This window comes from Microtus oregoni, unplaced genomic scaffold (genome assembly GCF_018167655.1).
Source record: "Microtus oregoni isolate MIOR12 unplaced genomic scaffold, Mior012 000004F_ref0000308, whole genome shotgun sequence".
NCBI classification, from domain to species: domain Eukaryota; kingdom Metazoa; phylum Chordata; class Mammalia; order Rodentia; family Cricetidae; genus Microtus; species Microtus oregoni.
Genome location: NW_024543063.1, coordinates 64,191,261 through 64,217,980, shown reverse-complemented (window position 1 = coordinate 64,217,980; position 26,720 = coordinate 64,191,261). Strand labels below are relative to the sequence as shown.

Genomic DNA, 26,720 nt, shown 5'->3' with positions numbered 1-26,720 from the left:
TTGACCGTCTACATGGAGAGGTCCTTCTTCCCGATCACTAACACCAGTTTTCCTATGGCCTGGAGATGCTGTGTTAGATACAGTTCTGCGTCTGGTTTGGAGTGAGCACTCTGGATCTCTTTGATCTGTGTCTTCTCTCCACTGTGTACCATCATAGCAGGGGGGAGTATCATGCCTCCACACATGACCTGTCTTTGTTCCCATTCCCACCTTAGGCTGCAATGGCGAGGGCTGCAAGGTGGGAAACAAAGGATTTGTCTTGGCCATCATTAGCTTCCTGCTCTGTAACCTCTGTACATCAAGTACACGCCTTCCAGCCCCTTTAGTTCATTAGTACATTGTGTTCTAAAGTGCCTTCCCACCATAAAAATAGAAAATGATCTGTGAGTCATTTACACTTAGCTTGAATGTGCTTTCGTGACTTTCCCAAGGCTATTTGTGCTTAACTTCTTTCTCCCAACTGCAAGTGAAGGTCTCTGGACTATCCTGCTCCTTAGACAAGAACAAGCTAGAGTCGTTGGCCTAAACATGAGACCGCTAGAGACCCATTGCTGTAAACGCTTGCACTGCAGTTGATGTAGATCTGGCATTCAGAGCATCTTCTGCTGAGCAGTGGATTCTCAGCCGTGGCTCACTCCCTCTCCCTCTCTGCTTTAGTCAGATAGATTCTTGCTCTCCTCTTTCTGTTTTTTCTGAGGACGTTTTTCATCTTTCTAGTGATTACATCTTGGATCATGTATTTCCTGTGTCCTGTAGCATGGTGACCTGGCTATCCCCAGGAACAGCTACAGGCTTAAAGTGCAGCCCTTCTGCCATCTGCAACCACCCAGGGAACCCAGATGTGACTGTCTGGCACCCCCATTCAGGCTCATGCCGTTGGTCAGTGTGTGTGAGAGATCACATGCACCGTGAACGTGAAATTGGAAGCACCTGTGAGATGTGTGTTAGTTAACTTTCTCAGTTGCTGGGACAAAATGTCTGACATAAACAACTTAAAAGGAGAGAAGATTTGCTTAGCTCATAGCTCCAAAGGTTTCAGTCCACCAGGCACAGAGAGCATGGTGGAAAATTTGCATCATGGTAGACAAAAGGCAGAGAGAGGAAGAGACAAAGATGTACCCACAATGATTTACTTCTTGTAGTCCTTATCTCCTACCTCCAAAATTAGTGACATCATCTGGAGACCAAGCATCTATCACATGCCTGTAAGTGACCTCAGATTCTAGCTGTAGCCTGGTAAATGCCTGAGAAATGCTCGGGAAAACTCTGAGACCTTCAGTTCCTCCATCAGATGTCATCAACATCTAGTTTATGTTGGTCCCCAGAAACCAAGAGATAGGGATCCAAGTGCACAGTTCATTTGGGAGATGATGCCACAAGACCCTAGTGAACAGAGATGCATCAGTCAGAAGATGGCTGTTGGGGGAGTTTAGAAGTCAGGCACTGTTCAGGATCTCTGGGAGTCTGAGCTGCAGGCTGGAGGAAGAAGTTATCCACAAGCACCCAGCAGCTGGTAGGGGTTATTTCCTCTCAATTCTAGTGTGCATATAGTAAGTCACCAAGCTTCCTTAGAGACTAGAGGTGGGGTTGCAGGGGCCCATGAATAGCAAGGTTTGAAGAGCTCCCATGTGCTTCCTCTGGCCATGGAGGTGGTAGGAGCGGAGTAGAGAGCCTGCTGTGCAAAACCATCCTCCGTGAGAATCTCTGCAGCAACACACTAGGGAGAATTAGAGTCTTCCTGTCTCCTGAGCAGCCTGTCATTGCGGGCATTGGTGTAGCTGGGAATAACTAGCAACTGAGAAGGAAGAAAACCTACCAGTTGTTCATTTGAGTAAACACAAGAGTCCTGCGCTCACGGGTGTGAACTGCTTATTATTAATGCTGATTACAGTGCTGCCTAATAAGGATTATGCATGCCATTAAATATGTGTCAGATTAACTGTCATGAAATTTACAACATCAGTAATTTTGATTCATATATGCAGCCTTCATAATTCATTTCTCATGTGGCATGGTAATGACTTCAGAACAATCTCCAAGACAGTATTGGTTTGAATGAGAAGTGTCCACCATACGTGACAGCTATCATCAACTCTGCCTCCAATGACAAGACAGTTTCGCTTGTCTAGTCAGGTAGCTCAGATATTACACCCCTCTTTCTCTCTTGTCACAGATCATTCCCTGATCCAACTGACGTTTATTTAACTAGTCATATAGCTTGCATTGTGCCAAGTGCTGTGGACTTAGATGTGGATTTGAACCTGATTTCTGCCCTTGCAGCTCATGGTCCAGCAGAGAATCACACTTATTTTTTATTTCTTTTAACTTCATTTTACATTTCACCACAGTTCTCCCTCCCACTCCTCCTCCCAATGGGTAATGGCTCTCATGAGGAGTCAACAAAGTCTGGCACATTAAGTTTAGGCAGGACCAAGCCTCTGCCCCCTGCATTAAGGCTAAGAATAGCATCCCACCATAGGGAATGGGCTCTAACAAGCTAGATCATGTACCAGGGATAGTAGATGCATGCCAGAGGCCCCTCAGATAGCCAAGCTTCACCACTGTCTCCCACATATGGAGAGCCTAGTTCGGTCCCATGGAGGTTCCACAACTGTCAGTCTAGAGTTCGTGAGTTTCCATGGCCTTGGTTCAGCTCTCTCTGTAGATTTCTTCATCATGACCCTGACCTCCATTGCTTATATATTCCCTCCTTCCTCTCTTTGACTGGATTCCCGAAGGCTGGCCTGGGGCTTGGTTGTGCATCTCTACATCTGGTTTCATCAATTACTTGATGAAGGCTCTATGGTGATAGTTGGAGTATTCACCAATTTAATTACAGGGGAAAAGCTCCATCTCTACTATTTCTAGGAGTCTTAGCTGCAGTCATCCTTATGGATTCTTGGGGATTTCTCTGGCACCAGGTTTCTCTCTAACCCCATAGTGGCTCTCTCTACCAAGATACCTCTTTCATTGCTCTCCCAGTCCTCCCCCACCACCACCCATTCCCTCATGTTCTTATCCCCAGTTTACCCAGGAGATCCCATTCCCAGGGTAATCCATGTGTCTCTCTTAGGGTCTCCTCCTTGTTTTGTTTAAATGACTATTGAAGGATGAAGTGAACATAAGCCAGATGTGTTAGTGTACACCTATAACCCCAGCATCTCATTATTTTAGAGTCTAAGGTAAAAAGATTGTGAATTTGAGGCCAGCCTGTGCTCATGTAATGAGAAACTGTCTCAACATAAATAAATAAAAAACAGAATGAAACAAAAGTAAGTAAAGGACTACATATCTTGTTTCTAGGTGTGGAGGAATAAAGCTGTTGCTTTCTGGTTTCCAGAACTTGTTTGTAAAGTAACCAGTCACTTTGTTTTCGGAATTGAGAACATCATAGGGTATTTGCTGCATGGACTTGAGAACTTCCTGAAGCCACTTACTGGAGAAGTCTAAGGGCTTCCTCTGCCTGAGTACATAGTGATAGCACTTTTTGAATCCAGTTTTAAAATGTCATCAGATACTTCACAAGAACCTAACCAGATCTTCACTGCTACCACAAAGGCAACTGCTCTGCAGAACAAGGCTTAGCATTCTCAAGACCGAGCTGGATACATTCTTGAAGCTTCCAAGTTGCCACGGACAGAATGTATGGGAAGCTGTTGTTTACTGCATCTCTCAGAACTGCGCGTAGAGAGCTGGAGATACGGCAGGGCCTTTAGTTCCATGTTCGTTGTCATGAAGGAAGAGGAGAATGAAGCTTGGCAGAAAAAGTCAAGGCCAAGAATGGGATAAAGCCAGTCAGAGGCAGACAAGCTAAGAAAGGGCTAGTGAGAACCAGGACCAAAACCCTGAGTCTCTGGGGAGGCCAAATGTGGGTAGCATAGATGAACCAAACCAAGTCACATGGAGACCTTCCCATAAAAAGGTTAGTGTGGGGATCATTTAAAGAGCCTATTCACTGTATTTCTAGCTGTCAACTTAGAAACATGCAAGACGACCGTGCAACTTGAGGCTGTGATAAACCCTCGTGTACAGAAAATGGCCTGAAAATGGCAGGCATGGTTTGAAGGCCCTTAATCCTTGATTCTGAAGCAATGGTCAGAGACAAATACCAGCTTCAACAAATGAGTTTAAGTCTTTTTTTTTAAATATTTATTTATTTATTATGTATACAATATTCTGTCTGTGTGTATGCCCGCAGGCCAGAAGAGGGCACCCTACCCCATTACAGATGGTTGTGAGCCACCATGTGGTTGCTGGGAATTGAACACAGGACCTTTGGAAGAGCAGGCAATGCTCTAAACCTCTGAGCCATCTCCCCAGCCCAAGTTTAAGTCTTAATACTTCCCTGGCATTAGAAAGGACCTGGGTATGCCTGAGGTCAGCACTCTTTTCCCTCCTGTTCAAACTGCAGGGTATTCCTTTATGTGTTCCTGACATTGTTACACACACATAATGCTAGAACTTCAGAGAACCTTGGGATCCTGTCATCCCCATCCTCAGCAGGATATAACACTCTTCTTCATCTCAGACCTGGGCTTCACATCTCCCTTCTCCGGCCTCCGGCCTCCTCTATGATCATAACCCTTCAGGAAACCCAGAAGGTTTCTCATTTCCACTTTAAAGTCTGTTCTATGAGCCCAGTCAGTGACTCCCTTACTGTCTGGGCTCTGGTGAGGCCTTGGCATACTCTCCCTACGTCCCCTCGAGAGCCCTACACTTTCTTGTGCCCTCCAAAACCACCCTCATTTTGGGGATGTCCCACCATCGGTTCTCACCTGTGCCTTCCCTCTGCCCAGACCACTGCCTCTCTGGGATATTCAAAACCATTTCTACAGCACTGAGCATACCTGTGTCTGAACTCCAAATGCCACGCTCTGTCAGATTGTTTACATATTGTTATAGCTGTTGACTTGTCATCTTGCATAGCTCTGCAGCCCTAGCTTGGCTGAAGATGCAAGAGAAGCTCAACCAATGAGCTTAATCTTTAACTGCAATATTTTGGGGTATCAGTCTCTAGGCTTGGTCTTTATATTACTGGTCTTAGCTCCTAGTTGTATAACAGCTATGGCTTATTTGAGCTGGAAAGGGAAGGAGGCTTTAGTATCCCAGAGGAGGGACCCAAACAGGAAATCTTTCCAGAGGACCAACTTTGCCCACTACTGGGTCATATTCTGCCCTTTACTCATGACCCTGACACTCAGCTTTGTCACTCTCCCTGGACACTGGCATGGACTACCTTGTTGTCAGCAAGCCCAGTCAACATGGGCTCCTCACCTCCCTAAAATCATACCAAGACTCAGGCCATTGGATGGCTAAGCCCAGATAATGTCTGAGCCCTAGCTGCAAGAAAGGTGGGAGAGCGAACCTCTGGCTTCCGTGGGATTGTTCATCTCCACGTCCCATCAGTACCTGTGAATGGGGTAGGTCCTCAGACTGATCAGTTCAGATGCTGGACAATGCAGAAAAGTGGTACAAAGAGAATGGCTGGTGTTGCCGCACACAGTGGGACACACCTGTAGTCCCGGCACCTGCAAGGGCTACAGAGTGAGTCTGTCTCCAGAGAGAGAGAGAATGTCAAGTGTCTATTAGAACTTCCTTTCAGGATATCCAAGCCCTAATTAAGAGCTCCCTTTAGAACAGTTCTGGAACTTAGCAGAGGAAAAAAAAAAGCAAAAGTATTATGTTTAAATTAAATGGTAGATAAGGGGGAACCTAAGTAAAGATGATGTTAGCCAAAGACATGTAAACCATGAAGACCATAACAGACAGGCTCCACTTCAGAGAGACCACTATGGAGGCTCTAACCACAAGCCCCAAGAGACAAGGATTTCAAGAGAAATCCTGGTTCCCCGATCTGGACACATGCCGCAGTGGTGTGTGGAAGGAACTGTATTAAAGGGGCACAGTTCTCAAGCAGCCTCCGGAGTGAAGACAAAAGGAGTGGGTATGCTGATCCCCTTCATTTCCTGTGACCCTGCTGAGAACCCAACCCTTCCTAGAGGCCCAAAGGCCAGGGAGCCCATGCTGGCTGCCCTGCTGGCCCCGACTGAAGACTGAAGCAACAGGCATGCTGACCAAAGGGGAAAGCCACCCCAAGAACCAAGCACAAAACACTTGAGGCTTGTTGGCTTTCTTTTCCTCTTGTTCGGTGTTCCCTTTGTATCACTTTACATTGCAGTACCCAGCCCACAACATCAACAACTTCAAGTGTTCTGATGCTGCACTTTAAGGACACAGTCGACCATTCTTTTCCCTTGGTTTGGTATTTAGGGCATTCTATTCTATAGCTCAACAGCCTGCACCATTAAAGGTTAGCAAATATCAACCAGGATATTTTTTTATTTTCCAGGACAGTGAGAAAAGAGTTGTGTGGCCTGTGCAGGCAGTGTCAAGAATCTGTCCAAATATTGGTGCAGAAATCCCCTCTCCATCGAGTCTTACTCATCTAGTGGCCTCCTGTTGTCACTCCACCCCTCCTTTTAAAGGGGGCAGATTTAAGAGCAGTCATTAAATAAGCCCCATGTCATTAACAGGAGTAGAAGGCCCACAACGGACTCAGTGACTCATGCACTGTCACTCTGAGTCCTTTTGAAGTACTTAGTTACTTGTGCTTTAGAGATGAATGCTTGGGCCCATTTCACCATTTCCTTCAGGGGCATAATGTGTTCTTCACAGAGTATGGTCATGATCTATTTCCCCATATAGTAGAATTATAATATCACATGAAAAATCTAGATAAAAGAGTTTTGTTTTTCCTGTTTAAAATGACATTTATATTTTAATTCTTATTTTAAAATAGCATAATAAAAAGTGCAAAGAACAAGACAGTGTGCCCGCTCCCACCCCTACCCCTCAACAATATTAGCAGTGTGGCAGAAAAAATACGTTTCGACCGTGTGATCACATGCTGTGATACCATATCCTTGTGGTGCTAAGGTGGGTGTTCTCTCCATTTTTTTAAATAGGATCTTGATATGTTTCCGAAGTTGTCCTTGAACTTGTGATTTTTTTTCCTCAGATGTTTGAGCGCTGGCATTACAGGTGTGTTCTCCCATGCATAAGTGCTGCTTACATTTTTTTTTTTTGAGGCAGCATCTCACTTTGCTGTCCAGGCTGCCCTAGAATTCACCATCTTCCCACCTCCCACTGCAGCCTCCCAGTTAGCTAGGACTGCAAGCACAACTACCACACCCAGCTTTAGGATGGGGTCTTGACACAGTTTGAACTCTGCCGCTCTTACAAAGTCCAGGCCAGCCTTGGGCAGAGCAGAAGCTACCTCTCACTGAAAACAAACACTGCTTATAAAGTGCAAGCCTGGGCTGTGTCCTATGGCAGCCACCTCCAAGGACCTTGTTCTTAAGCAGCTCTGTCCCCTTAAGTGTTAATTATACATGTACAGCTCTCTCGCCAACATAGGAATTGGGTTTATTATGTTAGAAAGCATTTAGATGAAAGAATCTGCTGGTACCGAATACTTAAAATTCCCAGTGTGGCTTCTGTCATAGCATTTGTAGACATCAGTTGCTTGTATTTTTTGTTATAAGAAGGTGTCCAAGAAATGAGTGTGACTGATACTTACCCAGAACGTAAGAACCACGTGTTTCCAGGAGCATGCCAACCACATGGCGATTCCCACGTGGGTTTGTCAAACGTCAGAAGCTACTCAAGTATTTCACCCTGCAGTGGGACCAGATTGGGCCATGTTGGTCCTCTTCACACAGTGTCAGTGCCCCTCCTTGTGGCCTGATCACTGATCACAGCCAGTCGATGAGCAGGCTCTGGGCTCCCGGGCTCAGCAGACTGACTACAGGCAGACCAGGAAATCGTTCTGCAAGGAGCCAGTAGCTGCTGCTCTCTCTTACAAGATCCTAACCCTCTGTGAGGACACCAGTATTCCATGGGGCTGAGTTTTTCGCTCCCCTTACGTGATCCTAACCCTCCTCTCTACCAATAAGAAGTATGAGCTCTTCAAGCCCTCTTCACCTATAAGAACCTTCTGTTCACTGTTCTCAGTGAACAAAGTAGAACTTCCCAAGGCCTTGTCTCTAGAGCCCCGTCTTGTACCTCTCCCTAGAACTGCCTTAGTTGACACCAGAGCAGTTGGTTTGCAGCATTTCCCTATTGTCTGTCTTCCTTACCAGGAAGTGAGATCCATGAGGACAGGAAGCAGACCATTATATTTAGGTCTGTTCTATTCACCAGTGTGTCAACCTTCTACAAATAGTGTATGATAAATATTTGTTTTAAAATGCAGGAATAAAGTTAGCTGAGAGGCAGTTTGAGCTGCTTTTAAATTTGAGTGTTCCCACATTTATTACCTGTATTAGTTACTTTTCTCCCTACTATAACAAATACCTGACAAAAAAGCAATTTAAGGGAGACCATTTTAGCATAGGTTTAAAGGTACAATCTGTCATGGAGGAGAAGTCATGGCAGCAGGACCATGAGGCAGGTGGTCACCAGCATCCATAGTCAAGAAGCCATGAGAGATGAACTCTAGTGCCTATGCTTTCTCCCTGTCCATCGGGGACTTGAGGCTATGGAATAGTGTGACCCACATTCAAGGTGACACTCAGTGCTCACTTAAACCTTTTTGGAAACATCCTCATAGACACCTCAGGGGTGTATTTATGGCATTGCTGAATTCAGTCAGGCTCACGGTGAAGATTAACCACCATGCTATGGAAGATCGCTTTTTGTTACTGTTTTGTTATGAAGTTTGCTGACTCCACCTTCAACTGCATTTTGTGCATAAATGTAAATTTCTGTCAGGGGTACTCCCTTACTCAGCCTCCCTCAGATGTCCAGCTATGACTTGTACACCTAAGCCTGCATTTCCCAGCAGCCAAATCAGGTATGCATGGCCCTTTCCTCATTGTACACCTTGCCCCCATTTTATAATTTCATATGTAAATATTCTAGTCTTTAGCTTTCTAGCAAAATAACTATTAAAAAAAAAAGAAAATTAAGCCAGTCCTAGTTGCACAGACCTGTCATTCCAGCTGCCCAGGAAGCAAGGCAGGAGGATTGGAAGTTCAGATTTACTTGGGCTATAGAGCAAGTTCAAAGTAACCTGGGCAACTTTGCAAGACCCTGTCTCAAAAAAGAAAAAAAAAGTAGTCAAAGGGCTGAAGCTTAGCTTAGTGGTGGGGTGCTCACTTAGCAAGAGACTCTGGGTTCAACCTCAGGACCACAGAAAACAAACCATAATCTTGTCATCATTCTTTAAAGCATCATCTGGAAAGGTGCTGGGAGAGCTGCGCATGACTCGGCCTTGCTGGAGTCCCAGCCCAGTGGTTCTGCCCTCCAGGTTGGCCTTTCCCCAGTTACTTGTGTGTTTGAGTTGGACTCTGAATTGGCCTGTGTATCAGTTACCATGTTTCCTAAGTCGCTCTCCCTATCTCCCTCCCAATTCTGTTGGGGACATGTGGCCTGTCCTGGTCCCATCCTTGTATCTGTGTTCCCTCTGAACTGACTCTGCTGGAGATTCAAATTTTGTTCTTCCTTTAGGAAAGGAGCAGTAAGATTGTTTCTTAAGAGGTTCTGTACCTCCATCTCATGGTTCATATGGAGCTGGGAGTAGCTACCAGCCCAATATAGATAAGATCCTATCTCAATAAAGAAATAACAAGCAATAAACAAAAATAGTTTGCAATGTCTTACGGTCTCTATTTTTGTAATAATATATCCCCCTGTTGATTAGGAGCTGTAAAAGTGGTCATACTCCCTTGTCAGTTTCTCTTCATTTACTAGCTATAGTGTTCTGTAGAGAACAGTTTCCTTTCACTGAAGTCAACACTGCAGAGGATGAGTATGTACCTTTTATTTCCTTCTACAGCCTGGTTTGCCAAGTAATGAGTTCTTTCCTGGTATATTTCAAAAGTGACAAAGGAATGAAAGAACGTGTTTGCTTTTTATTGTTGATCTTACCAAGGTTGTGTTTTAATATTTTTGTGTGTTGGCAACATTTATTCCTGATTAAATTATGTCTCTGACTATTGAGAGTGGAAACATCGGTCTGAGCCCTTTGTGCAGGACAATAATTCCTTCTGAAAGCTGCCTGGCTGGAGATGGAGCTCAGTTTGTAAAGTGCATACTAAGCATGTGTGAGCCCCAGGTCTGATCTTCAGCACCACATAAACCCAGGATGGTGGCACATGCCCAAGTAGAGAAACCAGGAATTCAAGATCATCCGTGGGTACATACCAAGTTGAAGGTCACCCTGGGGTATAAGATGATCCTGTCACATACACAAAAGTCCCTAAATCTGTGGCAAGGGACATATTCTGTTTTAGACCTTATGTTTTTTTTAAATTGTGCATGTGTGCGTGTGTGTATGTGTATACACACGTTCCCTCGGAGACTAGAAGAGGACATTAGATGCCCTGGAGCTGGAGTTCCAGGTGGCTGTGGACTGAAACTCTGATCCTCTATAAGAACACTGTTGAACCCAGCCCTAGACCTCACATCCTACAGTAGGAATGTTGTTTTAGTGACTACAATCTTGGTAGTAAAGGAAGTGGTTGTTGTTTACAATGGACAAGGTAAGAAATGTGTCATGAAAGGGTTAATCCATTCTACATTTAACTCACATTCAGCTGAGCAGTGTTTTTACCTGACTTCACAGACCTTACCTCCCACTCCTGTGCTGAAAACCCTGGTTCCAAGTCCATGCTAGTGTTGTTACAAATTGGCTGTACTTTGCACTGCTCAGAGCCTCAGGGTAATCACATAGACTGGTCAACAGTGAGATTAGTAAAATAAGTTTGCCATTTTCCTTCAGTTTTCATGTATCCCCTACAGCAGCCTGTGTGTGACCAGACCACCAACCATTTACGTGTGAGGTTCAGTCTTTTCATTTTACTTTATATTTTTAATAATTCTTTTTTTGACTTTGTTATAAATAACAAAGTAACTTTATGCTTGTAAAGTCAAATCTATAAAGCAAAGTATTGATGATATACTGAGATATAACGTTCCCCCATTCTCTTTTCCTATAAATAATCATTTAAAAATATGATGTGTTCTCTTCCTTCTTGTGCCAGGTGTGGTGATGTGCACTGGAGTGTAGCCACACAGATGCTCCAATCCCAGCACCCAGAAGGCAGAGGCAAGAGGATCAAGAGTTCCAGGTCAGCCTGGGCTAAACTTGAGGCTAGTCTGGGTTACATGAAACAAAAAACAAAAAAAGCAACTTATCCTTTTTACATGAGCATCTGTGTGTGCCTCTTCTTTTTCCTTGATAAAGAAGCATGTTCTGGAAATACTTGTTTTTTCCTTAATGACATGTGACCATCCGAGGCCGAGGTCATGCTCAGTGAGTAAACACACATGCAGTGCAGCCTGGGGATCTGGAGGATCTGAGGTCAGATGCTGAGTACCCACTGAAGAAGTGGGAAGTACACTCGAGAGCCAATAAAACTTCACGGCTGGTGGCAAGGGCCAAAGAGGATCTCTGAGGACTGACTGCTAGTCAGCCTGACTTTAAAATGGAGAACTCCAGGTTCAGTGAGAGACCCTGTCTCAAGTTATTAAAAGCAAAGGAATAAAGGGGATACTTACTGGCCATTCCAGCACCCATGCACACATACCTGTACACACATTTATTTTATTTGACAATTATCTTTTGGTGGCAAGTGCATATTTGTGATTTAAGTTTCTGTTTCAAGGTGCTAAATATAGCAAACAAGTTTAGGGGTTTTCACAGGTCTAGGCATGGTGGCACATGCCTGTAATCTTAGCACCCAAGAAGCTGACAAAGGAAAGTGAATTCTAGGCTAGCCTGGGCTTCATTGTGAGACTTTGTCTAAAACAAAAAAGCTATCTGCAGATTCTAACTTGTCTATCATGTGCTACATCTGATCTGTCAGGATATAACCCCAAAACTCAAGGCCTGGCAGGCTTGGTGCATAGGCCTATAATCCCAGGATTTTCTTGGGAAACTGAGGCAGGAAAATCACCAATCCCACACCAGCCTGGGCTGCATAGAGGCCTGACTCAAAAACAAAACCCAGTGAAATAAAATGAGCCTGCTGGCTTCTCACACCTTCCTTGTGGTATCCTCTCATCCACACGGCATGCCCTAGGGTTATCACAGTGCCTTCTCCTAGCGTCTGCCTGCCATCGGTCCTTGGACCTCCCTGGTGTATTCTCAGAAGCTACACTGTCCTTCAGACTAAGTCTAGTTATGTCACTCCTGCCCTCAAAAGGCCCCTCAATATCCTATTTTATGTTGTGAGGGCCAGGTCCATCCCCACTGACTTCTAGCTCCCCTGTCTCTGAGCTCTCACTGACCTTTTTCCTCTCCCCATTACACTCTAGCCCATGGCTGCTCATTCATGGCCTTTGTGCTGCCTACCATGAGCTTCCTTCTAGAATTCTCAATCCCGGCTCACTGGCGCCTTCTCAGGGAGCACATGACATCTCAGCTATCTGTTCCCGTCTTACCTACCAGGATAGGACTTCCACAAAGGTAGGGACCCTTACTTCATTAGTTCCCTGAGATGTCCCCACTGCCTACACAGCATAGATGCACCTGAGTGTGGGGTGAATGAACAGAAACCACAGACTAGGCGCTGCTAAGTGTGGGGAGAATGAACAGAAACCACAGACTAGGTGTTGCTAAGTGTGCGGTGAATGAATGAAAACTTTCTCAACTTCAACTGGAAAAAAATTTCTAAACCATGATCATTCAGAGCCACACTGACTGCATGACCCACAGAAGAACAAGGCTCTCTTCCCATCCACCGGAACATGCCTTCTTCTTCTCCAATGTCTGTAGCTCTCTTAAGTACGCAATGCCCTTGGCTGCCATCAGTCAGACAACCGAAAGGTAGTAATAATGGCTTACTGCTTAGTTGTTGTCTGCTGTGTTGATATGAGCTCTACAGGGACTCCTTAAATCACACCCATACAAGGCAGCAAGGGTGGCGCGGTTTCCCCGTTTTAGAGATAAACCAGTGATAATTGCCTATGGCTAAACATTTCCTAAGTGACACAGCAGGAGCCAGAGTCCCATGGAGTTCAGCTCTAGGGCCCACGCTTTCACCCAGTGCTGTGCAGGACTTTGGGAGATGGTAGGTGTGCTCCTTGTCCGTGGTCTTCAACTCGGCACCCTCTACCACAAGTGGCGACTGAGCACTTGACGTGTGGCTAGTTGCCTGCAATTCCAGTTTAATTACATTTAATTACTGGAGGCTTAACTAATTATATTTAAACGAGAACACATGGCTGCTACATTGGAGCTTTGTAAACATGACTGACAGAGTGGCAGAGTTATCCAAGTCTTTACTACAGTTATCATTGAAACCCAAAGGTACCACCTGTTTCCACAATTTCAAGAAATGCTTGAACCCATGAGCTTAGTCCTCTAACAGTGTCATCCATAACTCAGGAATTACACAGCTCTAATCTCAGACAATGACACACTGGAAGACTGCTGCCCACTTACATATGCTCCTTTGTGTTGGGAGAAAAGAAGACACAAAATGTTCTGACTTTAGTTTGTCTGTTTTTAAGAGCATAATCATGTAAAATAAAAATTGTTTAATCACCAGAGCCCTGCTGAAACCACCGATTACATTTTTATTGATTTTTAAACTAATTTCTTTTTATTTTAGAAATTAAAAAAATATAAATTTATTTTTTAAAATAATGGAATAGACCTTTTCAAAGTTTCAACACCCAAAATTAATCACTGGTATATTCTTCCTTGTGTATATAGAAAGTGTTTGTGTGTGTGTGTGTAATAAATACAAGTAAAAATGAATATATTTTTTTTACAAAAAGCACATTATTAAGACAACTGTCCTTCTGTGTGTTCTTCCAAACACAAGCTTTTCCTTTATTCCTGAGAAGGAGGCAGTATTGTGAACTTGGAATGTATGCTTCTAGCATTTTCTAAATAATTCTTTTAAGTGCATATGCATTTGCTAAGAAACCTACCGTGAGTGGGACTTTATGGTTTCAAGCCTGTAAAACCAGCACTTTGAGGTAGGAGAACTGAGAGTTCAGAGTCATCCTTGGCTGTTACAAATTCAAGGCTAGCCTGGGCTAAGGGAGATAGATAGATAGATAGATAGATGACAAATAAGGGGGATAGATGACAAATAAGGGGGATAGATAGATAGATAGATAGATGGATGACAAATAAGGGGGATAGATAGATAGATAGATAGATAGATAGATAGATAGATAGATGACAAATAAGGGGGATAGATAGATAGATGACAAATAAGGGGGATAGATAGATAGATAGATAGATAGATGATAAATAAGGGGGATGGATGGATGATAAATAAGGGGATAGATAGATGATAAATAAGGGAGATAGATGATAAATAAGAAGATAGACAGATGATAAATGAGATAGATAAAAGAAATTAAAGAATGATGATGTCTTTATTATGTGTGTGAATGGCAACCCTATTTTTGTTTTATGTTTCCACTCATTTCTGAGCTCTACATGACTATGCCACATTTAATTATCCACTCTTTTGTCATGGATATTTAGAGTGTGCCCAGTGCTTTGTACTTCTTATTATGATAAGGAACTATCATATTACTATTCTCCATGCTGTACAGATACTCCTCTGAAAAGATAACTTTAGGACACAGAATGTAAACATCTCCAATAACACTGGGTACTAACAACATTCCCAGTCGTGTGCCATTCGGACACCCACCAATGAGTGTATGAAGCCTTCATGCTGCCTTCCACCAACACCAACAGCTCCTACAGGTTAAATGCTGACATAACTGAAAGAGATGATTTCCATTTATGTTCCCTTAATTACTAATGAGGTTCGTTACTCTATTGAGCAGATCTTGTGAAATTCTATATGCCACTACTCCTTTTGTGTACTGAGTGGTCTATGTGATTGATCTGTGGGATTCAATGAAATCCACGGTCAGCCCTCTTGTTCACTGGCTATATGACAAATGTTTGCTCCCTATTTGCAGCTGACTTTTAATCTTTTTATGAATTATTTTGTCATGGAGAAGTTCTGTATTTTAGAATTTCATGGTGGCCTCTCAGTCATCAGTCATCTCTCATTCTTGTTGAACTGATTATAAATCTTAGTGGAATCTTCTAGAAGAGATGCAACTAATGTTTGACTTCCTGGTTTGTTGGTTGACTGCCATTTCTGAAGGAAAGCTTTCCTTGTGCATATTTATAGCATTTCCTTAAGGAACAACATTCATTTTTATGTCGTTGTGAAATGTTGTTCTGTGGTGGTAATGATTTTTTGATATCAAATAATAAAATGTTGACAGTGGTAAGAGCCTTATAATAGGTTCTAAAGCAAGAATTGATTTCGCTTTTCATCGCATGCTCTTTACAGTTGTTTGTTCACGGCTCTTCCTCTTGGATTGTTTATAAGTTATTGGGATCTGGTATCTATAATTAAACTGAAAATGAATTTCATATGTTGAAAGTATTCTAAATACCATCTCTTTTAAGACTGAAATTACAGCAGACTAGAGTCACTTCACCAACCTTGACTCTCAACTCTACTGCCTGCAAAGTGAAAACAGGCACGCACTTTAACTTGTGTGTTGGTCTTCCTATCTTTAAGATGGGCAGCACAGAGCAGACCTCATAGGCTTGCTCCGCCAGCTAAAGGAACTCTGACTCCTCAGAGCATCCTAACGGTGCCCCAGGACAGAAGCAGCAACCAGAGTCAACATTGTCTGCCCAGCCCGTGTCCTCACAGTCTCATGAATGAGAAGAAACAAACTTAGTGCTTCCTGGAAAGTGTATTTTCCTTAAGGTGCAGCTCCCATCACTGATTGGCCTTTTATACCATCAGTGATTCAGGAAAATAAGCATTACTGGGTAGAACTTGACCCATACATGACTGTCTTTCACAGACAGATCCCCCCTGCATATTTCTAGCTACCCAAGCTCAATGCTTTACAATAGAAAATGAAGAAAAACCCTGGAGAAGGGTGATTGTGTGTCTGTGTGTGTCCGTCCGTCTGTCTGTCTGTATGTGTGTGTATGTGTAGAGCGAGAATAAGGTCTCAGATCCATGGCCCTCTACACATTTGACTGTACTGTATGACTAGCCGAATAAGATGTGTTTGGCTTCTCTTCTCCCTCTAGTCTATGAGCTCTCTGGAAGCGCAGGCAGTATATGCATTTAGCCTCAGGTTGGTGACCATTGTTTACTTGTGGCTTCTTAACAGGCAGCAAATAATTATATAACTAACATTTGTGATACTATGTGATCAAACCACAGTAACAAATATATTATTACCTCCTGTACTTAATTTTTATGGTTTAAAAATATTTTAAATTCACTGTTTATCAGCTTTTAAATATATCTGCCCTATCATTTCAGTTCTTATTCTGTGAAACAAGCACTGAAAGCAATCCTTCTTGCTGGAATATTTTTTCATCAAAAACTTTTTTAATTGACTTTTATTCAGCTTTATACTTTTCTCTGCTCCCCTCCCTGCCTCTCCCCTTTCCCCTTCAACCCTCTCCCAAGGTCCCCATGCTCTCAATTAACTTCCCATGTAGATTAGATCTATGTAAGTCTCTCTTTGGGTCCTCATTGTTGTCTAAGTTCTCTGGGATTGTGGTTTGTAAGCTGGTTTTATTTGCTTTATGTTTAAAAACCACCTATGAGTGAGTCCATGTGATAACTGTCTTTCTGTGTCTCGGTTATCTCACTCAAAATAATGTTTTCTAGCTCCATCCATTTTTCTGCAAAATTCAAGATGTCATTTTTTCTGCTGTGTAATACTCCATTGTGTAAATGTACCACATTTTCCTTATCCATTCTTTGGTTGAGGGGCATTTAGGTTGTTTCCAGGTTCTGGGTATGACAAACAAAGCTGCTATGAACATAGTTGAGCACATGTCCTTGTGGCACGATTGAGCATCCTTTGGATATATACCCAAAAGTGGTATTACTGGGTCTTGAGGAAGGTTGTTTTCCTAATTTTCTGCGAAATCGCCACACTGACATCCAAAGGGGCTGTACCATCTTACACTCCCACCAGCAATGCAGAAGTGCTTCCTTATCCCCACAACCTCTCCAGAATAAGTTGTCATCAGTGTTTTTGATCTTGGCCATTCTTACAGGTGTAAGATGGAATCTCTCTGATGACTAAGGATGTTGAACATTTCCTTAAGTGTCTTTCAGCCATTTTAGAATCCTCTGTTGAGAGTTCTTTGTTTAGGTCTGTACTCCATTTTTTTTATTGGATTATGTGTTCTTTTGGTGACCAATTTCTTGAGTTCTTTTTATATTTTGGAGATCAGACCTCTGTCTGATTTGGGGTTAGTGAAGATCTTTTCCCATTCTGTAGACTGTCGTTTTGTCTTGTTGACAGTGTCCTTTGCTTTACAGAAACTTTTCAGTATCAGGAGGTCCCATTTATTGTTTCTCTCAGTGTCTGTGCTGCTGGGGTTATAGTTAGGAAGTGGTCTCCAGTGCCAATGCATTGAAGCGTACTTCCTACTTTCTCTTCTATAAGGTTCATTGTGGCTGGCTTTATGTTGAGGTCTTTGATCCATTTGGACTTGAGTTTTGTGCATGGTGATAGATATGGGTCTATTTCCATTCTTCTACATGTTGATATCCTGCTGAAATTTTGTACCTGGTGCTCAATACTTCCCTTTGTCTCCACTCCACTACCCTGGCCTCCGGCTCCCACCATTTTGCTGTACTTCTGAATTCAGTTTTCAGATGCACATGAACAAGATCATGTAGTACTTGCTTTACTGTGCTTCATTTATTCCACTTGACACAGTATCTTCTAGGTTCATCCTTCAGTCACAAATGACAGGATTTCCTCCTTTAAAGGCCAAATCTAGTCTATTGTACATGTGTACGTTCTCCTTATCCACTCACTTGTGGACGGACACGGGTTGTTTCTGTGCCTTTGGTTCTCGTGAACAGTGGACATGGGGGTGTAAGTATTTCTTCAGTATGCTGATTTCCATTCCTTCACAAAGAAATGGAGTTGCTGGATTGTTCAGTGTTATCTTTCCACAATGGCTGTACTAATTCACATTCACACCCTAGTAGTGGGCAGAGGTTCCTTTTATTACAACCTCACTACAGATGTGACCTTTCTTTGTGTAACTATTTTGATAGCGAAAGGGGCCCCTTAGCTGTTCCCAAGCATCTTGTCATTTGTTTTGCACAGTTCCTGGCTGGAGGGTGTAGGTAAAAGGGCCAACTGAAACGGGAAAACCAACCAGTCCCTGAGCACCCTGACTCTGAACCCAGAGCCAGTGAAAGAAACATGCCCTGGATCTGAGACCTGAGGCAGGGAAAGAACCACCTTTAGCCCTGAACCCAGACCAAAGAAACACATCCTGACTCTGAACCCAGTGCCAAAGAAACACACTTTGTCTCTAGAATCAGAGCCAGTGAAAGAAATATGCCCTGGCCCTAGGATTCGAGCCAAAAGGCTAAATAAAAAGGACTTGGTGAGAGAAACACAGTTTGGCTCTGAAATCAGAGCCATCTCTGTCCTTGACCAACTAAACTAACCACTCCCTGAGCAGGGAAAGCTAACTCATCCCTCTTCTCCCTGGGAAATCTCCCTCTCTAAGAAGCCCTGTGTAAACCACTCTGCCATTCAGCTTGAGGCTGTCTTTCACCACTGGCAGAGGCAGCCACTCTGCTAGACTCCTCCTTCCCAAATAAATCTTTTTTTATTTTTTCAATCAAAAATTTACACTTCCTCTTCTCCCATTCCCCTCTCACTCCCCCACTCGCCCTCCTCCCTCCCTCTCCCTCCTTAAGAGAGGGCAGGATACCCTGCCCTGTGGGAAGTCCAAGGCCCTACCCCCTCCATCCAAGTCTAGGAAGGTGTGCATCCAAATAGACTAGGGTCCCAAAAAGCCAGTACATGCAGTAGAAACAGGCCCCAATGCCATTATTAATGGCATCTCAGTTCGCTCCCATTGGCAGCCACATTCAGAGATTCCGGTTTGATCACAAGCTCGTTCAGTCCCGGTCCAGCTGGATTTGGTGAGCTCCCATTAGATAGGCACACTGTCTTAGTGGGTGGACCAACCCATCGCGGTCCTGACTTCCTTGTTCATCTTCTCCCTCCTTCTGCTTTTCAACTGGACCTTGGATAAATCTCTTTTTGAAAAGAGTCTTTGAATGACAACCTTCATTTGCTGGCACAGAGTAGAAGAACCTGGCTTGGGTCATCCTTTAGAGAACTGAGCTGAAAAACCTTGCTTAGATGCTCCCTTAGGGGGGTGGACAAGACCAGGCAGAACAGAAGAACCTTGCTGGGATGCTCTCTTAGTGGGGCTGAGCAAGGCTGAGCAAAACTTAACACCTTTTTGCCAGAACCAGAGGAGATTACTACATTTCTTCAGGGGCTTCCCCTTTAGCAGAATGTTAGCAAAAGAAGTAACATCTTGGGTCAGAGAAGAAACAAATAGCTCTGCTAGGAGGTTCCCTTTAGGGAACAGAGCAGAGCTCAGCTGTGGGGGCTCTCCAGAAGAGCAAGATTGCTATATACTGCAGGGAGACCATCCCCAACTACACGCCAACTTTAGATTGCCTGGCTTCCCAGCAAATCAGGATACCTTCCCACTCCCCCCAACTCCCAAGGACTAAGCTGTTCTATTGCAGCTCCAGGCTACAGGGCCGTCCTATTGCCTCTCTACCCCTCCAGAGCTATCTATTGGAGGTCTCAGTAGCCCGACTTCCCGATAAGTCAGGATATCTTTGCAGCTCCAGAGCTGTAACACTCACGCCCCTACAGAGGGTCGCTGAGCCTTGTGTGAGGACTCCTTTATGCCAGGTCAGTCAGCACTGGACAAGTGTCAGAGGCAGGGAGCCCTCCTCCCAACTTGCACTTCTGTTTTCCAACACTAATGAAAAAGCCATTATTCAAGACGGACTCCAGTTAACACCTAAAGTGATACAAAAGGAGAATGGTGGTAATGGAGTCTTCCACAAAATTCCTTTGACCATCACAGCTGCGTGAGAACTAAGACCAGCACACATAATACAGGGCCCAAACCACATTTTTCTTGTTTTGATCGTCACTCTTGAACAAACACACTGTCCCCCAGCTCCACTCCTATGCACTGGTGGCTGAGCTGAAAGCATTGCCCATGAGACAGCCACTCATCCATTCCCCTCACCACAAAATCCACCTGGCCTGCCTAACAATAGCCTTCAAGCCTGGCATGTGGAAGGCCTGCCGTTGGGGCTGGCTGCCTGTGTGGGCAAGAAACAGCCCTGGTCTCCACCTGTGCCTGGCTCTGCGTCCTGTTTACTCGCCATCTTTGAACTAGCAGGCCCTCAGCCTTAAGTGTGTAAGTGTGTGTGGATGCTTCCCCAGAAGGACTCCCTCTGCCCTGGCCCCTCTTTACAATCCTGGGTAGTATGAGGCCTTTCTGTTAAAGGGAACGCCATGGCCAATTTTCCGTAAGAGCTGTAAAGTTGAGAAGACCTTCCCGAAGAGAGAAATAACAAAGCCAGGGTCAGGGCTGTATTCTTTCTCCTAGTATTTACTGCCCCACCCCCAGCCCTGCTGTCTTGTCATACCCAGTCATGAGGAACTAGTCACTTAAACAAGTTAACAGTCCTTCAGATCTCAAGAACCTCCATTTTCATTCTTAACCATGTCTTTTTAAATGAGTAATACAGTGACCTTCAGCTTTGTCCTCCATTATGGGAGGTTGATTCACAGAGAATGCTATACTTTCTTAAATTAAGGCAGCTGCTGTCTGTATTCCGTTCAGCTCTAGCATTAGTGTTGTCCCAAGTGTGACATTTATGCTCTTTCGTTTCTTCCTTATAAATAAATATCAAAGGAGGAAGACCAGTGTGAACTCCACAAGGAATAATAAACTACAATAATACGCCATTGATTTTTGTGCATGAGGTCTAAGTGTGTTTTTATGATTGTGTATGTTTATAGCTTTTCACACAAGTGACATGAATTCTAGGCAATTAAAAAGGACATGAATTTCAAGGCATTTAGGAAGAAAATCTGCTCTTAACAGTGTGCATTTTAGCAAGTTGGAACTCCTGATGAAAACTGAAGATTTCAGATCTCCACCTTAAGAAACGAGAGTCATTGCTATTCCGTATTGTTTTGCAATATGATTACTCTGAGACTATATTTGGGGACTTTATTTTGGCTGCTAACAGAGATGTAACAATTTAATCAGGAGCAGATAAAAAACCATTTATCCATTTTGTATCCACCTGTGAGTTCCCTCCCACAGAGGTTCCCAGGCTTCAGCTTGAGTACTGTGAGGTGGAGAGAGGGAGGCATGCCCCCCTCCCCACCCCCAGAAGAGGGAGGTACCTGTGAGCCCTGCAGAGTTGCCAAGGACTGTGCAGAGGGGAGTCACATGCCAGCAGCCTTCCAAAGATGGCTTTGGGACAGTCGTTGTTGTTAGGAATTCAGTGAGCTAACAGACAGACCTGTACCACTGGGCGCTCTCTGCCCTTCTTGGAGCACTCTTCTCTTCCCTTCAACTCTCTGGTGTGTGATTTCCAATTATCCAATAATATATAAATATCAACCATTGAAAAATACCTAAAGCATTACAGAGGACTTAGTCATTTAGGCTCCTCCCCAAAACAAATTCCTGTTTCTCTCCTGTCTCCACTATCCTTCGGCCTTTCAGTGGTCAGTGACTGCATCCTAAGACACCTTCCATACGTTCAGACACTGTGACAATAACAGCTAGATAGAACTCTTCTTAAAAGGTTCTGTCCCCTTTATCTGAATACTCTTTGTGTGTCTTTCTGCAGCTGGCTTTCTTCATCCATTGCGTGATAATCAGCCCATATCCACTTCATTTGCATTCATTCTTATGCTGTGCCTGTGCTGTAGTTTGCTTAACTTTTCTCCCACTTCAGGGCGTTTGCTTTCCCAGTTTCCTGCTGTTAGGAACCCCAGAAGTCTATGACTTCCTTGGACTCTGGAGTGTTTCTCTAGGTATTTACCCACTGGTGGAATTGCTGGGCTATACAACATGCATATTTTATAAGAAAGTGACAGCTATGTTAACCTTCTCTCCAAAATGGAGGTTTCCCCTCTATACTCCCATCTGCAGGCTGCAGGGAATACAATTCCCACCTGTTTCCCGGTATCTTCACCAACTCTTAATATTACTAGATACTAAAATGTCTATTCCTTTCATAGGTGCCAGGCAGCATTTCATTGCTTTAGTATACATTTCTCTATGTCGAAGGAGACTGAGCCACTTTTCATGTTTATTGGCTGTTGGTATTTCCTTCCTGCAGTGTGACTGTTCACTTTGCCCATTTTTCTATTGGGATGTTTGCCGCGCGTGCGTGTGTGTGTGTGTGTGTGTGTGTGTGTGTGTGTGTGTGTGTTGCAGCATATCTAGGATGCCTGTGTAGTATAGTGTGGGGGTGTTGTATTTGTGTTGTATATACACTGCACTGTAACCCCATGTCTTCTGGTCATGTCCTAACCTTACAGATCATATATTATGTTTTAAATTCATTTATGGTATCTTTTGCCCCCATTGTGTTTAACCTAGGTTTATTCTTCCCATTCTTATTCCTTTACTCATATTGCCTTGTGAACCCATATGGCACAGTGATCATTTCATGAGTAGCATACATGGGTGATGGCTCCAAATGGCTGTGCTCATTTAAAGCTTAGAGCTGAGACTGCAGTGACTGGGTGGGGGGAGCATCTCATGCAGAGGTGGAACAGATCTGTCACCAACATTCATTTCCTCAGCCCCGTGGTAGAACAGCCTGGGCATTGTGTTACACTTCCGCTGTTGTGACAGGTAATAACTAATATAAAAAACGGAAGGGAGGAATGCTCCTTTTTCTCATTATTTCAGAGATTCAGTCCATAGTCTTTAGCTCCTTTAGTGAGGCAGAACAGGGTGACCAAAGGCACACGTGGAAGAAAACAGCTCAAAAGTGAAGAAGGTCTCAGTCAGGTACCTTCTAAGGGTCACCCCTGTGATCTGCTTCTTTCCATTAGGCCCTCACCTCCTAATATTTCCAGAATTTTCTCGACTACCACCAGCAGCTGGAGACCAGGTGAGGAGGACATTTCATATTGAAGCCACAAGAGTGTCAAACTCCTCTCTCGCCAGTGTGTCTCCGTTGAAGGCTGGAAGTCTATGTAGAAAGGGTATACAAAAATGATACATGCAGTCATTATACACAGGAGGTGTGTGTGTGAGAGAGAGAGAGAGAAAGAGAGATAGAGAGAGACACACATTGGGAAGGAAAAACCTAGCTCAGCAATTTCCCTGCTGCCTACTTTTCAGAAACTGCTTCCACACTCCCAGGGCTGTATTCCAGGTTTTATTGTGCACTTTAAATTGGGATATATCTCAGCAGTTGCATTTAATTGGGTGATTATTAAAAACCACGAGCAAGTTGAGTTCTCACCTAGAAAATGCTCAGGTGTCCAGCTTGAGTCAGACCACACTTCCCTCAGTTTCTGCGTCCTGCCGGGAGCACACAGTGGAGGGGTGAGCATAGCTAGAGCTGTGGGTGGACCTGTCCCCACAGGGCGGGGCTTGGAAACCACCTTAGCAAGGGCTGCCACAATGACTCCACCCCCACCCCACATGTGCACACTGCTAGTTTCTGCTCTGGTGTCCCTAAATGTTCTGCTTCTAATCCTAAATTCACCTAAAGGATAAGTTTAACTCTCATTGCCACAACAGAAAGCAGTCACAGTGGGCACAGAAGTGCACACAATTACAAGGGTAGGAGTACTCTGCCCTAACCTGAGGTCTGAACAAGGGACCTTGTTTCACAGCGATATTGAGTAACAAAAGGTTCTATTATTAATAGCCCACAGAAGGGCTCAGAAGAACTGAAAGAGGAGTCACTCCCTTCCTGTCGGACTGGGCTGCATCACCTAAAGGCAGTTTGAGAATCCACTCTCCAACACGTCAGAGTACATGGCATGGACAGAGATGGAATGTCTGTGCTTTAGGAGCGAGTGTGCACATTCTACTTCCACTGACTGTTTGCCTGGCAATTCTGACATCGACTTGTATCTTCCCTCTCATTCTGCAGCAGCTAGAAAGGGAGAATGACTTTAGCTTATGTTTTCAAAGGTTCTAGTCCATGGTCAGCAGGCTGCACTGCCTTCTGCCCTCTGATGAGGTGAACATCGTAGCTGGACACGTGGTCCAGCTATTGACTCATCTCCTGGCATTGGGAGGGCAGTGGAATCCATCTGTGTTTGGATTATAGCTGACCACAAGCACTACTGTGTAATTGAGGCTACCTGGACATGTAAAAGTGAAGCATCCATTCAGTTTGCTTTGGGTTTTCATGGCAACATGCACCCATTGTATCTTTAGAGAATTTTAAAGAGTTACTTCAACAGGTGTTATAAGCATGGTTTTTAATTATTGGCTTATGCCCAGCCCCTTCTTGTCTTCTGGTCACAGTCCAAAAAGGCAGGCAGTTTTGTTTGTTTGTTTGTGTGTGTGTTTGTTTTTAACATAATTTCTTTATCGAATCATTGGGAATTTCACATCATGCACCCCAATTCCACTTACCTTCCAGTACCTCCATATTCTCTCCTCCGCTCTGCAGTGTCCCCCCCAAACAAAAATTTTAAAAAAAATAAAAATAAAAAACAAGCAAACAAATGAACACAAGGAAAAAAGCAAAAGAAAACAAACCAAACAAAAGCCGTTTGCTCCTCCATCTTTCTCACCTCTCCAGCACCTCTTCATTCTTCCCCTGACACTGGGACCTGGGGGATCACACAGTATACTCTCTTGGCAATCAGCTTTACTTGTAAACGTTCATTGCAACTAGCCTGGTTCAAGGCCTCTGGTTTCTGGTACACCATCATCACTGGATGCTCGCCGGAACTCCTCTCAAGTGTCTTGCAGCCATCCTGAGTCATGGAGGTCCTGGGGTTATGGTTCCACAGGACTAGTCCCTTTACAAGCCCCAGCAAGTCCTAGATAGGGTAGATGTTAGGGTGGACAACCCCAGGCCCAGCTGCAGGCCTGGGTGGTAGCTGAACTGGTCATTCCAGGCCGCTGGGGCCACCCCTGCTCAGGTGAGGGACGGAGGCAGCTCCTCTATGCCCATGCAAAGGCAGGCAGTTTTAACTTGTTCTATGTGCATAGCTTCTGGGTTTTAGCTGTACACATCTAAATAAAATGCTTAGATTTTTATTTGGTAGTTTTCTACCTTTAAATGTTCTACAGCATTTTCCATGTCAGATGGGAACCTATACAGTGCCATCGCTTCTTGCATCCTTCTCCACCACTGTTCTTCCTGTGGAGACATCTGATGCCACTGCCGTGCTCAGCCCTGTGTGAGTGACCTGTTTGTTCTTGGGGGAGGGGACTCTGGGGATCCTCTGTGTGTTTCTATGGCTCAGAAATTTTATAATGACATGTAAAATTTCGTAACTCCTTTTTTGGGTGGTTTAAGAAATAACTTTTTTCAATAAGTTTTTGGTATCTATTGATAGGCTAGACACAGGGGAAGGCCCTACTGTCTTCGCGCAGGTGTTTTTTCTGTCTGGAAACCTGCATTATTATTTTTTTGTATCTTAAAGATTAACTCTTTCGCTGCTTTGGGGTAAATTGGTGATGGCATACCTTGCTGGAACTCCCTTCCAATCTGTTGTGCTTCATGAATATGTGATTTTACTATCTGGTCACAAGTGGAATTTTAGGCTATTATTTTTAAACCTCAAGGAGTTACCTCATAGCCCATGATGCTCTCTGATTTATAAAATCCTCTTCCCCTTGTCTTTTGTTGTTAATGCTTTCTGTAACCAGTCTGTGAGTTCACTGATGTTTCCTTCTGTAATCACATACATATTATATTTTTATATACATATTAGATGTTATAGTCTTCATCTCTAGTGATTCAGTTTGGGTCTTTTGAAATGTGTGTGTCTGTGTATGTGCTTGTGTGTATGTGTGTATCTGTGTGTGCTTCTGTGTATCTGTGTTCCTGTGTGTGTATCTGTGTTCCTGTGTGTGTGTTCTTGACATTCTGAGCGTGCAGAATGCAGTTAAAGCCTTCTGAGTGCTCACTGTGATGACTTGGGGTCCATTTGATTCATTGCTCTCATGCGTCCTCTCTTCTCCTTCCCCACTTTGCACGGTAATTGTTCCAGTGGGTACTAAGGACTGTTGTCTGTGTTCTGTTTTGTTTTTGAAGACATCACTGCATATGGAAGCGCTGTTAATGCTTAGCTAACACTGTAATTCTTTATCTAAGCTCCTGTTCTATAAGTGGGCTTCTGGCCAATTTGGGGATGTCTGGAGTTCTGGATTGGAGCTCTGTAGATGTTTGTTGAGTGGTGCCGCCTTATTGGTAACGGAGACTACAGGTAAATGTGTGTTTCTGAAATATGCAGGGAAGGGCAGTTTGCCCTACAGGACATCTTTCTTTCAAGCTGTAGCTCTTTGGGAGCTGTTAACAATAGCGCCTGCCCTGCCTTTGTGGCAGGGAACACTTGACAAGAATGCTGTCACGCCTTGTTCTGTTAGGATCAGTCTAAAAGTCACTCGGGGGAGTTTATTCTTGGTGATTTGTCCTGATTGTTTTCTAATCTGACCACAATGTGAAAATTATTGTGGAATGATGGGAAAACATCTTTCCAGCCATCTATCCTTTTGTTTAATTTTTGTGCAGTTTACTTCTCAAAAGGGCCCTTAATCCAGTGTTTAATTATGAAGACAATGGATACATTTTAAGGTTGAGTTTCTTCAC

General features: G+C 43.9%; 1 protein-coding gene across 9 annotated transcripts in view; it reads left to right on the top strand.

Annotated features, from left to right (window-relative positions):
* The window catches only part of CUNH16orf78 (chromosome unknown C16orf78 homolog), a 113,867-nt gene that overhangs the window by 12,306 nt on the left and 74,841 nt on the right, over positions 1 to 26,720 (top strand). For 7 of the 9 annotated variants that reach the window (XM_041650568.1, XM_041650558.1, XM_041650565.1 and 4 more), the window contains exon 2: positions 11,046 to 11,132. The exons of the other annotated variants lie outside the window; for them this stretch is intronic. The gene's annotated coding sequence lies outside the window, so the exon portion shown is untranslated. The remainder of the gene's footprint in view (positions 1 to 11,045; positions 11,133 to 26,720) is intronic. 9 annotated transcript variants of the gene reach the window in all.